Here is a 17,861-nt window from a genome sequence, read left to right on the forward strand (position 1 = left end):
TGAAGCTTGAGGAAATTGAAATGAAAGGAAATCCCTCTTCTGTACAACAAGTTGTGAGCAGATTACATTTGTTACCACAAGAGGTTGTTCAGGTGGAAAATATTTGGTTGTTCTAGATGAAATTCAGTTCCTCTGCTAGATTGTAAACTCATTGAGAGTAGTAGAGATATGTGTTTTTACTTCATTGTACTCTCCCAACTGCTTAATGCATTGCTCTTCACAGAGTAAGTGTTTAACAAATACTAATGATTGATTGATCCACTGATTGTAGGAGTAGAGGTTCATGAGTCACTGAAAGGAATAGCCTGGCATTCTAGAAAGTACATCTATCTCTAACCATGAAGATGAATGGCAGGGAGAGCAAACCTCACACTCTTTCTTCAATAACGTTAGTGCTCCCTGCCAGAGACTGAATCTGGAATCATACGCAATTCCCTAGTCTGACTCAATGTGGCATTTATGTTCTTTTAAATATATATAACTTAACTCTAATTTTCTATTTCTTCTCTGCTTTGACTTACCAAATTTTCCACCAGAGAACGTAATTTTCAAATAGACTTGTTAACCAAAGCAGTGAATTCAATTCATCTTAACTATTCCCAGGTAAATGGAAAATCATGTCTCACTGTCAATAGACAACCTTAAAATGGTGCACAAGGTGGAAGACTATCTTTCTTTGGATGCTTAGTATGGGTATTTCATACAGAATTGATTTTAAGTTTTTTACGTTTATCCCTATTGTTCATCCCAATTTACAAATCTGGTGTCCCCACTTAAAGCTCTCCCTCTCAAAACCTTGAATCATTTAGACATTTTCACTGCTCAATTTAAAGTAAGCTTGGGTAATTGATTTAGAGTCTTGTTTACCTTTTACACTGCAGTATTAGCTTCTAAATGTTGAATAGTAAATGCTTTCAGAAAAATTATTTCTGGAAATACACAAACCTAACTGCATCAACCCCTAGACTGTAAGCCTGTTGTTGGGTAGGGACCGTTTCTATATGTTGCCAATTTGTACTTCCCAAGAACTTAGTACAGTGCTCTGCACACAGTAAACACTCGATAAATACGATTGAATGAATGAATGAATTAAAATTTCTTATCATCAAAAATATATACATATAATTGCTTGGAGCAATTTTACCCTTTACCCAATGCTTCAGGTGTGCAAGACTATAATAATAATAATGATAACACTATTTGTTAAGTGTTTAATTTATACCACAAAGTGTACTAAGCCCTGGAGTAGGTACAAGATAATCGTTCAAGAAAAGTTGCTCTGTATACTCAAAGATATCTCTGGTGATGAACTTCTCCTAAGCAGATATGTGTACCTGAAAAGGTCAGTGTAACTGAAAATAACTCAGTCTCAGCCATAGGGTACAAACCAAAGAGCTGGCTCATGGTGTGTCTCTCATGTTAAAGTTTGCAGCACCTGACACTCTCTTTGGTTTTGTCTCCATGGCTCTAGGCTCTTATGAAGATTCTGCTCAATAAAAGCTGCTCCATCATTGATTGCAGTACTCCAGGGTGGTCTTTCTGAGGCAATTGACCCTCAGTTTTCAGCATGGATAAAGCATTATCAGAGAACTTGTTTAACTGTATCTTTAAAATATTACTTCTACCCTTCTTACTCTCAGTTTACCAATTTTAGTTAAACTAGAAGCAATTGTTTGTAGGTGCTACTATCATTCATCGTCCTTATATGGCACAGCCAGAATAGACAGCCTCACAGTCAGAGGTAGGAGGGAGGCTAAATTGTGAAGTTGCTAGAAAAGAAGAAAATGCATTGCTAACAACCAGCTCCATTAGAGAAAGCTAACTGGACTATATACCAGGAACTTGGAAAGTGTATTTACCTGGGAAGCAGTGTGATCTAGTGGATAAAACACTGGCCTTGGAGGCATAGGCCTGGGAGCCAGAGGGTCTGAATTCTAATCATTCATTCATCCATTTAGTCGTATTTATTGAGTGCTTACTGTGTGCAGAGCACTGTACAAAGTGCTTGGAAAGTACAAATCTGCAACATATCAAGACAGTCCCTACCCAACAAGGGGCTCACACTCTAGAAGGGGGAGACAGACAACAAAACAAAACAAGTAGACATGTGTCTACTTGATAATAGATAAATAGAATTATAGCTATATACACATCATTAATAAAATAAATAGAGTAATAAATATGTACAAATATACACAAGTGCTGTGGGGAGGGAAAGGGGGTAGGGCAGAGAGAGGAAGTGGGGGCGATGAGGGGAGGAGGAGCAGAGGAAAAGGGAGGGGCTCAGTCTGGGAAGGCTCTGTCATGTGCCTGCTGTGTGAGCTTGGGCAAGTCATTCAATTTCTTCATGCCTCGGTTTCCTTAACAAATTGAGGATTCCATACCTATTCTCTCTCCTACTTAACCTGTAGGCCCCATGTGGGACAGGGACTGTATCCATCCTGATTTGCTTGCATCTTCCCCAGAACAATAGTAAACACTTAACAAATACCATAAAAAAGAGCATTTGGAAAGGATGGATGGTGCTAATTAGTGAGGGAAGAAAAGCTACTCAACTATTTTCAGCAGAAGATTTTGGGAAACCAAACTCCTGGGGTACAAAGTGCACTGGAAGTGTTCTTCAAGTCACAGTACAAATGTTAGGATCCCAGAGGAACAAGGTGGCTAACCCTGAGTAGGGAGCAGATGATTATATGGATCAACAGAAGATTTACCCTGGCATCTGAATAATCAAAGTGAAGTATTGAAAGAGTGTGAAACTGGAAAATTCAGGATACCTTGAGAGAGGAAGGGAATGAACTAGAACTTGTGCCCCTGATGATTTGACAAATATAGAAAGATTCCTAAGGAAAAGCGGAAAAGCATTTTAGGTATAAAGGAGACTTGTTTTAGATGGAAATTTTGTTCAATTTGCTATCCAGTTAACTTGTTAACCAGACTTCAGTTAACCATAGAGCTACTGTTTCCTATTCCTAAATCACTGATTAAGAAACTTTGAGAAATTTAGTCATTGGATCTATGAGAAGAGAGTGTTGTTAATGGAATGAAGAGTTGGCACAATTGTTATGCAATTAAGCACTATACAGGCACAATTTCCTTATAAAATTAAGTTTTCCTTGACTTGTAATGTTTTCTCAAAAATAATCATTTTAAACTATGATCCATTTATCTGGAGAAGTCCTCCAAAGATAAGTACATAAGCTTCTGCAGTGTCTTGCCACCTGTGAATGTTGTTTAAACTATATTAGTCCCTAGTCTAGCAACAAGGGAATGGAGCTTGGGAAGAGGGAGGTGGGGCACTCCAGTGATCCCAGCTTCTATTTCTTCTACAGCACCCTCTTTGACCTTCTTGACTAACACCACCCCTCCCAGACCTACTCCACTGCCTTTTCTCTGACTCTCAAAAGGGGCTGGGGTTATGGAGAGGAATGTGCTGGGTGGGGCACAGCCCTTGCTGAGTAGCTGGGAAAGAGTCACATCAGTTTTCCCTGCCAACTATCACAAGGAGCAAGGAGGTGGCTCATAGTGAGGTGGCAAGGTGAGACTCATAGTGGGTGGAGTGGCCATGGCCACCCACCTCCCACCCCACTTGGGAGATAAGACACAGCATTGTAAGACTCATGGGGAAGGATATTGGTTTTGATTTTTCAGAAACATTCTCTTAGTTTCTTTGTCCTACTGTAATTTCACTGCATAAGAAGATTGACAGGTCTTCCAATTGATTAATCAGATCGTATTTACAGAAATTAATCAGACGAAGTGGCATATGTGTGTATCCTAAATAAACCCCATCAACTGAGTGGGGAATTATCAAAAAAGGGTGCCCAGGGACATCTGGAGTTCAATCAAATGTACCTAAAGAAATTTGCACGTACACTGTTTATCTCCTGAAACCACCCAATAAAAGTCTAGCCTCTCCTTCCCTTTTATACTGTGAGCCCTTTGTGGGAAAGACTATCTGACTGTATTATCTTGTGTCTATCCTAGTGCTTAATAAATGACATTATTTTTAGAAATGGAGAAACTGGGGTAAATATTGCCTGAGTTCTATTGGGCAAGGACTTTTTGCACCTCAAGAGTCATGCTGCGTCATTAATCCCAGTGGAGTTTTAGAGAACCATATTCTTCACAGAGTTGATCTGGATGTGGCCCTTTTTTTCATTTTGTCCTACTCTGCTTTTTCTTCAGAACTCAGCCACTGGCCAGATAGATGTATAGAGAAACATCAATGTCAGCAAATGCACTGGCAATGCCCAATCCTCTGTCAGTAGGGTTTGTTGGCCCTATCATCTTCCATCGGTTTAGGAATAAATGACAATTCCCCTTTGGACTTAGGTCAATTGAAAAAGCTCTAAGCAACCAGCAGAGCATCTAGGCAGGTTCAGGGTAGCTTCGCTATAAGGCAGGAAGATTGCCTGGATAAAGATATTCTCTGGCCTCCAGATTGTACTGGGTTCCTGGAGAAGGGATAATTTCAGGGATTCTCTCCGATTTCAATGACTTGCAAACTACAGACATTATTTGACACAAATCATTTAAGCACATAATCAGCATTTAAAATTCAAAAGTAAGGGGTATTTACAGTTTATATTGGTTTGTGATGGGGGCAAGAGGGAAAAGAGGGGTTAGATCTAGAAGGTAGAAGGAGGGTTGTTAATAAGGGCCTAAAAGAATGAGGAATTTGAGTTAAGTGGTAGAGACAAAAGTGAGGATGAGGAAAAGAAGTTTTAGAATGAAGGGGTCTCCATTTTCCAGTTTCCCTTGTTTAGGAGATACCAACAACTTTTTCTCAATATTATATTTACTACAAACCAAAACAGAGATGGAGGGCAAAGTGGCAGAATTGGAGATCAAGACTCTGTTTATTCCCTTTCCTCACCCTTGGACAAGGACCATGTTGGGCTGAAGGCCAGGTTTGTTCCAATCCGTCTACTCGATAAAAATTCATTAGACAATGTTTGGCACGTTGATGACATAACATTCTAAATTGGATGCGTCCATGCTTAACTATGAGTGGATTGATTTTTAATGACTGAACATAATTGTCATTGGCAATCTCAGCCAGGCATATGCCCAATTTTGTTTGAGTATCAGAACTTTTTTTTCATCATTCAAACTAGCATGACACATTATTCTTCTAATCAACATTTGTACTGACCTTCTACCACAATCAATTTATTGTGGGTTTTTTTTGGAAATACAACTGATAGCTGAAACATTTTCCATTAGAAATCAGAAATCGTATATGCAAGATGATGATATAATCATGATGATCTCCCTAACCTCATTCTATTTAAATGGGGGTTAGGTGGACAGAAATCCTGTCTGAAGAGAAAAGATTAAATTTTCCAGATTGATATGAGCAGAGGGAACAAATTAGCTATTGTCTCCAAACGTGCTTTGATTTTTTTATGTAAATTGTTGGAGAGGTAGTAAAGAGTGTTAAAAAGACATGAAAGATGTGAAACAGGGAGAAAATGATTTATTGTGGCAAAACAAGATAAGGGAGCTAGAATGATAGACTAAAGGCATGCGTGGATGGGTAGAGATAGAATAAGCTGAAAATGTAAAGGTAGCACCTGTGCCCTGAGAGGCACCATGGCATAGCAGATAGAGCACAGGCCTGGGTTCTAATCCTGACTTCTCCGCTTGTCTGCTCTGTGACCTTGGACAAGTCACTTCACTTCTCTGTGCCTCAGTGACCTCATCTGTAAAGTGGGGATTGAGACTGTGAGCCCCACGTGGGACAGGGACTATGTCTAACCTGATTTGTTATATCCACCCCAGCATTTACAACAGTGCCTAGCACATAGTAAGCACTCAACAAATACCATAATTATTATAATTATTAGTTATGACAACTAGCTCAGGGAAAGTAGGACAATCGATGGCCTTTAGCTCCACTCATATAGCTTGACCCAGCTAAACAGGACAGGAGATGGCCTAATACGTGAACCAGAAAAGAGATGTTCAAAGAGGGACTATAAAGAAGTTGGGTTGATGTTGAAGGTGAGATCAAGAAGGCTTGAAAGGGTATAAGAAAGGATCAAGCAAAGGAGTAGGGATCAGACTGCCTTTGCAGTCTTGACTCACCACAGTGAAGGCCCATGGGGAGCATTCCATTGTGGAGCAGGGCCCAGGCAGAGTCCTAGGGATGGGAAGATATCTCCATGTGGAGCGGGCGTTGGCAGGATTCAGTAAACAAATATTGCTGCCTGGTGTTTGTTGTCAACAAGCACAGGTGAGAGCAGGACAACCTGAAGTATGCTTATCACTACTTGCATATTTGTTTGCATACTACTTTTTTTGTAATTTTTCAAGGGTTCCTTTATATCTGGGTCTATATAGATTATGCAACCTGTTTTATATTGAATAGGTAAAAGTTGCCTTGTTAACTATTGCAGTCTTTACTACCTAAATTAATGACCTACTTGTTCAAAGATATATTAAGGCTAATTAGTGTGGTCAATTGTTTTAGACAAAAGTTTTTGTGTAGTGTAATATTGCATTTATTTTTCATATACGTATATAAAACATAAGAGCTATGAATCAGCATCATTTCCGGTATTAAAAATGAACCCTTAAGGTATTACATTAGGCAAAGTGTAAAATCCTACTTTGAATTCTAATTGAATAGATCACGTCACGTGTGTATGTTGATATCTTTCATTCTTTTGAAGTACCAGTTTTCACTTGTGTGTATGTTGACATCTTTTACTCTTTTGAAGTACCAGTTTTAAATGCAAAACTATTCATTCATTCATTTAATCATATTGAGCGCTTACTGTGTGCAGAGCACTATACTAAGCGCTTGGGAAGTACAAGTTGGAAACATATAGAGACGGTCCCTACCCAACAGTGGGCTCACAGTCTAGAAGGGGGAGATAGACAACAAAACAAAACATGTGGACAGGTGTCAAGTCATCAGAATAAATAGAAGTAAAGCTAGAAGCACATCATTAACATCATTAACAAAATAAATAGAATAGTAAATATGTACAAGAAAATAGAGTAATAAATGTGTACAAACATATATACAGGTGCTGTGGGGAGGGAAGGAGATAGGGTGGGGGGGATGGGGAGAGGGAGAGGAAAAAGGGGGCTCAGTCTGGGAAGGCCTCCTGGAGGAGGTGAGCTCTCAGTAGGGCTTTGAAGGGAGGAAGAGAGCTAGCTTGGTGGATGTGCAAAGGGAGGGCATTTCAGGCCACGGGGAGGACATGGACCGGGGGTTGACAGCAGGACAGGCAAGAACGAGCCACTGTGAGGAGGTTAGCGGCAGAAGAGCAGAGGGTGTGGGCTGGGCTGCAGAAGGAATGAAGGGAGGTGAGGTAGGAGGGGGTGAAGTGATGGAGAGCCTTGAAGCTGAGAGTGAAGAGTTTTGCCTGACGCGTAGGTTGACTGGTAGCCAGTGGAGATTTTTGAGGAGGAGAATAACATGCCCAGAGCGTTTCTGCACAGATATGATCCGGGCAGCAGCGGGAAGTATAGACTGAAGTGGGGAGAGACAGGAGGATGGGAGTTCAGACAGTAGGCTGATGCAGTAATCCAGTCAGGAACTATTAGGAAATGGTCAATTGTGGAGAAAAATGAACAGACCTGAAAGAGATGTCCATGATATCATACATACTGAAAAACTCTAAGACTAAGTGCTAAGTTACAGCTAAGAGAAAACTTTTGAGTTTAGTATGCTGCTGAGGCTGGACTTCAGACATTCAGTTTAGATTTAGGTACTTACAGATATTCATGATCTAAGGCAGATTTTTACATCATTTTCCTCTGCTTCCTATTAATTTGGCATTTATATATTGCACAATTTCCATAACTTCCAAGGGCTTTGCCAGGAGAAAAAAAATACAAAATGTCACCATAAGGAGGATTTACTGACTAACAAGAGATATTAAACACACATGCAGACGCGCACGCAAACGTAAACATACACAAAGGTGCACACACATTCTAAGGTGCAGAGATAGAGGAAGAAGGCTAAAGGTTAGAAAGTAGAGGTGAGAGGAAAACAATATGAAAACTCTGATTTACACTCATTAGAAAAAATATATCCTGCTTGCTGTTGCTACCACTACAACTGTCACTACACCTGCTCCTTGCAGAAGCTGGGCCCTTTTTTTAGTACTAGCTTTGTTGATGGGTCTTGTTCTCAAATACATTCTTTTTCAAGCAGGAGATGGAGATGTGAAGGATACATTAATTGGCAGGAGCAGTTATCTACAACTCATTACACAGACGTATAGTTCTACAACATTTCAGAATAATCCATCAGTCATATTTACTGAGCATTTACTATGTACAGAGCACTGTACTAAGTGCTTGAGAAGTACAGTACAATAGCACTGGAAGAAGCAGCACTGTCTAACACGGGCCTGAGAGTCAGAAGGACCTGGGTTCTAATACCAGCTTGCTCACTTGTCTGCTGTGTGACCTTAGGCAAGTCACTTCACTTCTCTGTGTCTCAGTTACCTCATCTGTAAAATGGGGATTAAGACTGTGAGTCCCATGTGGGAAATAGACAGGGTCCATCCTGATTAGTTAGTATCTACCCAAAACTTAGGATGGTGCTTGAAACATAGTACGCATTTAACAAATACCATCATTATTATTATACTATTATTGGTAGATATATTCCATACCCAGCTATGTGACAAGTCACTTAACTTCTCTGTGCTTCAGTTACCTCATCTGTTAAATGGGGATGAAGACTGTGAGCCCCACGTGGGATAATCTGATCACATTGTATCCTCCCCAGCACTTAGAACAGTGCTCTGAACATAGTAAACACTTAACAAATGTCATTATTATTATTATTATTATTATTACAATGAGCATAGAGTCTAGAGGGAGAAAGATATTAAAGTAAATAAATAAATTATGGATATGTACCTATGTGCTGTGGGTCTTGTTGGGTAGGGACCATGTCTACATGTTGCCAACTTGTACTTCCCAAGCACTTACTTAGTACAGTGCTCCGCACACAGTAAGCGCTCAATAAATACAATTGAATGGATGAATTAATGAATAAGTAAAAACCTGATCTATCAAACTCTCCCTAGGATTTTGAGTTATACTCAGAGTACAGAAGCTCAAAAATTTTCCTGACCTTAAGGCTTTTGATACCACAACCCTATGAGTCTCCATGTTCCCTTGAAAAACCATAGGACTGGGAATCAAGAGATCAGCTTTGAATTCTAACTCTGCCATTGTAGTTTCTAGTTTACCCTCACTGCCCCCATGCTCTGCACACAGTAAGCATGCAACAAATACGATTGAATGAATGAATGAATAAAACACAATGGATTCCACTGGAACTACACTGTAAACCTCACTGCCTTTGCAGTCCTTTTATGAACCAAATGGTAATAATCAGAAGTGGTATTTATTAGTGCTTACTATGTGCAGAGCACTGTGCTAAGTGCTTGTGAGCATACAACAGAGTTGGTAGACAGGTTCCCTGTCCACAATGAACATATAGCCAAATGTTTGCAGATCTGTGAAGTCGGTGGAGTGGGGCTAGAGTTGGACCATAGCAGGACTGTTGGAAAATATGTGTTGCAGTGAAGGGGGAGAAGGATTAGGCAGCAGTGGGAACTGTGGACCTTCTCCTCTGCATCTGGGGAAGCAGCATGGCTTAGTGGGTAAAGCACTGTGGAGAAGTCATAAGGTCATGGATCTAATCCTGTCTGTTCCAATTGTCTGCTTTGTGGCCTTGGGCATCACTTTATTTCTCTGTGCCTCAGTTACCTCATCTGTAAAATAGGGGTTAAGACTGTGAACTCCATGTAGGACAGGGACTGTTTCCAACCCGATTTGCTTGTATCTACCCCAGTGCATAGTACAGGGCCTGGCAAATAGTAAGTGCTTAACAAAAACCACAATGATCTCTTTCCCCCCATCCTCTATTGCCATTTTGTGTTCTTTCCCAGTCCCACCTTGGTTCAGCTTCAGCCTTGGTTCACTCTTTTCAAGGCCACCTGAGGTCAGGATGACCTTGTGGTTGTGGACTGAAGGTGGCAGAAAGAAGCTGCTTAAGACCCACCAAACTGGAACTGGCACACTTATGTACAAATCTTTTTTTGCATCAGACTCCTCACTGATCTCACTGCCTCCTGTCTCTCCGCTCTCCAGTTCATACTTCATTCTGCTTCCCAGATCATATTTCTACAAAAACATTCAGTCCATGTTTCCTAACTCCTCAAGAACCTCCAAGCATTTCGCATCTACCTCCACTCCAAACGAAACTCCTTTCCATTGCCTTTAAAGCACTCAATCACCTTAACCCCTCCTACCTTACCTCTCTGATTTCCTTCTACAACCCAGCCCACACACTTTACTCATCTAATGCCAAGCTACTCAATCTACTTTAATTTCCTCTATCTCACCATAGCTTTTTGCCCATGTTCTGCCTCTGGCCAGGAACTCTCACCCCACCTTCAAAGCCATAAATGATTAATAAAATATTGCTCTAAATTACAAAAAATCATATTAGTTTTTAACATTATCTTAGGGTTAATGTGTTTCCATTTTGTCCTGAATTCCTTTGGTTTGCATATCATCAGGAGAACATTTCACATTTCATGCTTGCATATTGTTTTACACTAACCAATCAGAAGAATGACATATTAAAAATGTCAATATAGCACAGCATGTTACTGACTTTCCAAGAATAACACCGACCGTTAAAATTTCAGTGCCAAGACTCATGATGAAACAGAGTATAGAAATGGAAGCCATAACAGCCAAATGTTCATTAAATTGAATTCAGAAAATGATTCTGTCTGCATTGCTAAAAGGCCAGGATTGGGATAGATACGGGTATACCTATCCCACATGGCAAAATGAAATGACTCCACCATTGTATGACCTTGGCCAAGTCACTTAGCTTTTCTGTGCCTCATCTGTAAAATGGGGATTCAACACCTGTTCTTCCTCCTACTCTGTTAGCCCACTGGGAACAGAGACAGTGCCCACCCTAATTATCTTGTATCACCACAGTGCTTAGTACAGTGCTTGGTAGATAGTAAGCACTTAACAAATATCATAATTATTATTAGTATTAAATTTTAAAGTAAATCCCAAGCTTATAAATTTCCATCCAATGTTGGTCTGAGGGTATGTTGGTAGTTCTTGAGTATAAATATTGTAAGTCTAACTATATGTATAGTTGCAAGTATAATGTTGTAGATAGTTTACCAGTTCTAAGGATGGCAAGAAAATCCTCTGAAAAGTATGTATAGTACTTCCTCAGAAGCTTTTACTGTACTGCAAAGTTCCTAGGACCATTTTTTAATCAATTGCATAAAATTAGTCCCCGGTCAAGGAGGCAGAGATGAAATAATACCTGGGCAAACAGCACCTTTAAAACAGAATTTTGAATTTCAAATTTTTTAAAATAACAATAAAGTATATGTTGATCCTAAAACATTCCTTGATTTATGTTATAGGTGTTTTATTTCTCCAGGATTTTAAGATGCAGAAATTGAATATCTATTACTGGTTCTAGAAAATAAAATTTATATTAACCCCATTTAGATGCAGGTGAAAGTTAGAAAACTTACTAATTGAACTAAAGTCACAGCTGAATAAATAATAATTTGTCAGCAAATTAAAAAATATGATTATCTTTGAATAATAAATTGTTGTGGAGTAGCACAATATCTTATCCCCTTTTATATTTAGGCTTGGCTGCATTTGCTAAGTGAGCACATCTTAGCAACAGCTTATGGTCAGCAGAATTTATAATTAGTGAAAATACTGCAGAAAGCAATGAAACATACATTTTAATTGTAGAGATATGCAACCCTAGAGATAAATCACAAATGAGAAAATCCAAGACTAATGGATTAATTTTAAAATTTGTATTTTCATATTTTGGTCAAGCCAGAGTTATAAATATCCCAGTGGAAAAATATGAACTTTATGTTCATAAACAAATGAAGCATTTGGAGGAAAGTAGCATTAAATAAAATATGTTTCCATCACCCATTTTAAGTCAGAGGCCTGAGCAATGACTCAGAATATGTACATGAATAAATATGTACATTTATGCATTATAGTGCCCTCAAATGTAACTTTTTATAGTAAATATGAAAAATGCTGCATCCAAAAGACAATGGAGGATATATAAAGAAATGTCACATATAAATATTCACTTATGGACTGTAAGCTCATTTTGGGCATTCTGTTTATTGTTGTACTCTCCCATGTGCTTAGTACAGTGCTTTGCACATAGTAAGCACTCAGTAAATATGATTGAATGAACGCATGAATGAATTTAAGTTAATGTGGTTAGGTATGAAAATGAAGTAAAATTTTGAAAAGCTGTCTTACATTTGCCTTATGCTGCTGAGTCCTTTCCGACCCATAGTGACTCCATGGATAGCATCTCTTCCAGAACGTTCCACCTCCATCTACAATCATTCTGCTAGTGTATCTGCAGAGTTTTCTTGGTAGAAGTGAGTCTCCCTCCACCCTCGACTGTCTCCCAGGCTGCTGCTGCCCAGCACAGGGGAGTTTTGACTTGTAGCAGATTGCCTTCAACTCGCTAGGCACTGCCCATGCTAGGAATGGAATGGGTATGCCTCTACTTGATTCTGCCTCCCACGGCCATAAGTGGTAAAGTACTGGAAACTCTTTAGGTGTAATCTTGAGAGGGATGAAAAGCTGTACTATATGACAAATTGTAATTTAGGATGATCAATAAATGAATTTATTGAAGGTTTGCTGTGTTCAGAGCACTGTACTAAATGCTTAAAAAGGTACAATACAATAAAGTTGCTAGGCATTATCCCTGAACCCAAGGAGCATATAGTCTACAGGGAGGGACATATATATCAAAGTAATTAGGGCTAGAGGAAATAGGAGATTATAAGACTGTTTACATAAATATTGTGGGCTGGGGTGAGTATCAAAGAGTTTAAGGGGTACAGTGAAGTTCATAGTTATCATCAATCGTATTTATTGAGTGCTTACTATGTGCAGAGCACTGTACTAAGCGCTTGGGAAGTACAAATTGGTAACATATAGAGACAGTCCCTACCCAACAGTGGGCTCACAGTCTAAAAGGAGGAGACAGAGAACAAAACCAAGCAGAGAGGGGAGGGCAGATAAGGGAAATAAAGGGTTTAGTCTGGGGAGGCCTCTTGGACTAGATATGATTTTGGAAAGATTTTAAAGTTTGAGAGAGTGATGAACAACTGTACATGAAGCGAGAGGAAAAACATAGGCAAGGGGTGAGTGGTGAGATAGATGAGATCTAGATATAGAGGGTAGATAGGTGTTAGAGGAGTGGTGTACATGTTGATTGTAGTAGGAAATCAGTGAAGTTAGGTGGAGGGAGAGACTCAACTGAGTGCCTTAAAGCAAGTGGTAAGGAGTTTTTATTAAATGGGGTGGTGTGGTGAGCCACAGTTGAAGGGTTTAGAGTAGTGGAGAAATATGGACTGAAGCGTTTCTCAGAAAAATGAGCCTGGCAGCAGTGTCAGGTGTGGACTGAAGTGTGGAGAGACAGGATGCAGGGACGTCAGGGAAGACATCAGTAATCAATGTGGGAAATGATGACTGCTTGGCTTCAGTTATTTTGGGTAAATGAAATAATAGTTTTAAAAAAATATTTGAGCAGATACAATCTACTGCTTAAATGGCTATTAAGATTCCAGATTAATATTTATTTGGACATACATAATTATCTATGGGTACAAATTGCAATAGAGCAGCAAGGGTCACTTTTTACACTCCCACAAAGGATACTCATTAAAGTATTGTTCTTAGCTAGCTTCTCACCACCACGATTTAAAATAAAATCCCAAAAGCAATTTCATTATTGAATTCCAAGGACAGTTTCACCTGTATGTACTACATATAAAAAGCAGCAAACATTAATGTATAACTATTCTTCTACCTATGTAGAAAAATGTCCTTGGAAGACTTTTTCCTTAACTTTGGAAGGTAGGCATATAGTCACAGCTGAACAAAAGAAATCCCTGGTGCAGTATTGGGAGGCAGGGCTATTCCCCAACAACATACAGTACTTGTAATAATACTAATAAACAAATGAGAATTGCTGCCCTAATATTCAATCCACCCTTCCATCTATCCAGTCTATCAATAGACATTCATTCATTCAATCATATTTATTGAGTGCTTACTGTGTGCAGAGCACTGTACTAAGCACTTGGGAAGTACAAGTTGGCAACATACAGAGACAGTCCCTACCCAACAGCAGGCTCACAGTCTAGAAGGGGGAGACAGACAACAAAATAAAACATATTAACAAAATAAAATATAATAAGCATGTACAAATAAAATAAATGAATAAATAAAGTAATAAATACGTACAAACATATTTACATATATACAGGTTCTGTGGGGAGGGGTAGGAGGTAAGGCGGGGGGGTGGGAGAGGAAAGAGGGGGCTCAGTCTGGGAAGGCCAACTGGAGGAGGTGAGCTCTCAGTAGGGCTTTGAAGGGAGGAAGAGAGCTAGCTTGACGGATGTGCAGAGGGAGGGCATTGCAGGCCAGGGGGATGACGTGGGCTGGGGGTCAACAGCGGGACAGGTGAGAATAAGGCACAGTGTGGAGATTAGCGGCAGAGGAGCGGAGGGTGCGGGCTGGGCTGTAGAAGGACAGAAGGGAGGTGGGGTTGGAGGGGGCAAGGTGTTGGAGAGCCTTGAAGCCGAGGGTGAGGAGTCTTTGCCTGAAGACAGTAGACAGCAATAGCTCCCTTGGTTTAGTGGATAAAGCATGGGCCTAGGAGTCAGAAAGACCTGGGTTCTAATCACAGCTCTGCCACATGTCTGCTGTATGACCTTGGGGAAGTCAGTTAACTTCTTTGACCTTCAGTTACCTCATCTGTAAAATAGGGATTAGGAGTGTGAGCCCCATGTGGAACTGTCCAAACTGATTAATTTGTATCTACCCCAGTGCTTAGAACAGTGCTTGGCATATAATAAGTACTTAACAAGTACCACTGTTATTCTTATTCCTTTGTCCCTTGGCTGATATGAGGCATCTCAACAACATTCAGAGAAGGATCTCATTCTTGTTTAAGCCAGGGTGCAACTTTTCAGTTTTTTCATGGCTTAGTGTTAAATATTAGTTACAAAGTTTCTAAATAAAAACTTCTTTCAATCACAAAATATAGGTGTCAATGCTTTACAGGTAGAGATTCTGTTCTAAATTTCAAGTGATGTCTGATAAAGCCATTCCACCTGCATTTCATCATTTACAGAAAAGGAAATAGGAAACACTTAATCTTCAAACTTCTAGTACTCTATAAGTTCCATGTAGATAAATTTATGCTTTTCTTAGTGTTCATCCAATGATATTGTTATGACACACATCACATAGGTCTTAAAACAGCAATGTCCCTGAATGACACTCAGGACCACTGTTTTATTACTATCCACAATTCTAAGGCACGTGAAATTGAATTAATGTGAGTATCATTCAGATTACTATATTCTAGTTTACTGTTGTGGTAGATTGAGTCCTTCAGTGTTTGTCATTGTCATTATTTCCTGCTTTTGTGACATTTTCCACAAAACTTCACAAAACTCTCATCCCATAACCTCCCTTTAAGGGCCTATAAATATACACTGGAAAAACGATTTCCAAAATAAAATAGTTGTTAACTTTCTCTGTTCCTGATCTATGAGGGGTAGTTTTTTGAATCTATGAGATGCTGCAACACCTGAAACAATCACAGGTTATTCTAAAATGGGTGGTACATGCCTTTCACTGTAACTTTTCAAAGCTATTCTATTATACATAGGTTGTGAGGCAAAAAAGAACAGACATTTGTTTCATATTGATGATGATGATGGCATTTATTAAGTGCTCATTATGTGCAAAGCACTGTTCTAAGCGCTGGGGAGGTTACAAGGTGATCAGGGTGTCCCACGGAGGGGGCTCACAGTCGTAATCCCCATTTTACAGATGAGGAAACTGAGGCACAGAGAAGTTAAGTGACTTGCCCAAAGTCACACAGCTGACAAATGGAGGAGCCGGGATTTGAACCCATGACTTCTGACTCCAAAGCCCGTGCTCTTTCCACTGAGCCACGCTGCTTCTTCTCATATTGATCCTAAGAACACTGAAACTGATATAAGATTTTGCATATGCTGGTAAGCATGACAGAAACTAGTAACTCCTGATCTTTTTGTCATTCACTACTGAGTCCATCTGATCTTTCCAGTGAATTGTTCCAGTGTTTCCAATTTCCAGTGTTCTTTCCAATTGCTGTGGAAAGAACAATTCCTGCAATAGGTCTTTGTGATCAATCAATCAGGTGTATTTATTGAGCACTTACTATGTGCAGAGCACTAAGCACTTTGGAGAGTACAAATGACAAAGTTGGTAGACATATTTCCTGCCCACGTTGATCTGACAGTCTAGTGGGAGAGAGAGATACTAATATAAATAAATGAATTGAAGATATGTATATAAGTAATGTGTGCCTGGAGTGAATGAAGGAAGCAAATCAGGGCAATGAAGACAGGAGTGAGAGAAGTGGAAATGACATGCTTATTCAGGGAAGGCCTCTTCAAGGAGATGTGCTGTAAATAAGGCTTTGAAGGTGGGGAGAGCAATTGTCTGTAAGATATGAAGAGGAAGGGCATTCCAGACAAAAGATAGGATGTGAAATAGCAGTGTGGCTCAGTGGAAAGAGCACAGGCTTGGGAGTCAGAGATCATGGGTCCTAATCCCAGCTCTGCCACTTGTTGGCTGTGTGACTTTGGGCAAGTCACTTAACTTCTCTCTGCCTCAGTTACCTCATCTGTAAAATGGGGATTAAGATTTTGAGCTCCATGTGGCACAACCTGATCACCTTGTGTATCTCCCCCAGCGTTTAGAACAGTGCTTTGCACATAGTGAGTGCTTAACAGATACCATGATTATCATTATTATTATGTGAGCGAAACATCAGCAGCAAGATAGTTGAGATTGAGATACAGTGAGTAGCTTGGTTTAAGAGGAATACAGTGTGTGGTCTCGGTTGTAGTAAGAGAGCAGAAGTGAGGTAGGAGGCAGCAAGGTGATTGACCTCCCCACAGCACTTGTATATTTTTATACAGAATTATTACTCTATTTTACTTGTACATATTTACTATTATATTTATTTTGTTAATGATGTGCATATAGCTTTAATTCTATTTGTTCTGACAATTTTGATACCTGTCTACATGTTTTGTTTTGTTGTCTGTCTCCCCCTTCTAGACTGTGAGCCCGTTGTTGAGTAGGGACCATCTCTATATGTTGCTGACTTGTACTTCCTAAGTGCTTAGTACAGTGCTCTGCACACCGTAAGTGCTCAATAAATGATTGAATGAATGAATGAATGATTGAATGAATGATTGCTTTAAGCTGATGGTAAGGAGTTTCTGTTTGAGCATAGAACATTCAAATTAAAGGCAGAATCAAACACTGTGGGACCAGTTTGGAATAATCTCCTTTCTTTGAGTAATCCTATTTCAATTCTGTTACCAAACAACCATTGTGAACAAAGCAACAGAAACGAGCTCTCATGTTCATGTTGAATAGATTCAAGATTTCATTGGTCTTTTCTACTCCACCCTCAAGTGTGTGTTAGTGCTAATTATCAATAGTGCCATTTTTGAAAATAAAAAAACTATATACTACATTTAATAGAGGGAAGAGCCTGAACGAGAGCCAAAGAGAGAGAGAGAAAGCACATATGCTGTCTACAGTTTGTTATCAAACTTTCAAAAGAATATGAAACACCTCTAGTCCTCAGATATATGCCCAAAAAATTAGTTGGAAATGGAAAATAGATGTTAACAGAATTAGGGAACATGTTTAGTTTAAAGAGCATAAGAGTGGGAGTGACCTGA

The sequence above is a fragment of the Tachyglossus aculeatus genome, chromosome 2 (assembly GCF_015852505.1).
Source record: "Tachyglossus aculeatus isolate mTacAcu1 chromosome 2, mTacAcu1.pri, whole genome shotgun sequence".
NCBI lineage: Eukaryota > Metazoa > Chordata > Mammalia > Monotremata > Tachyglossidae > Tachyglossus > Tachyglossus aculeatus.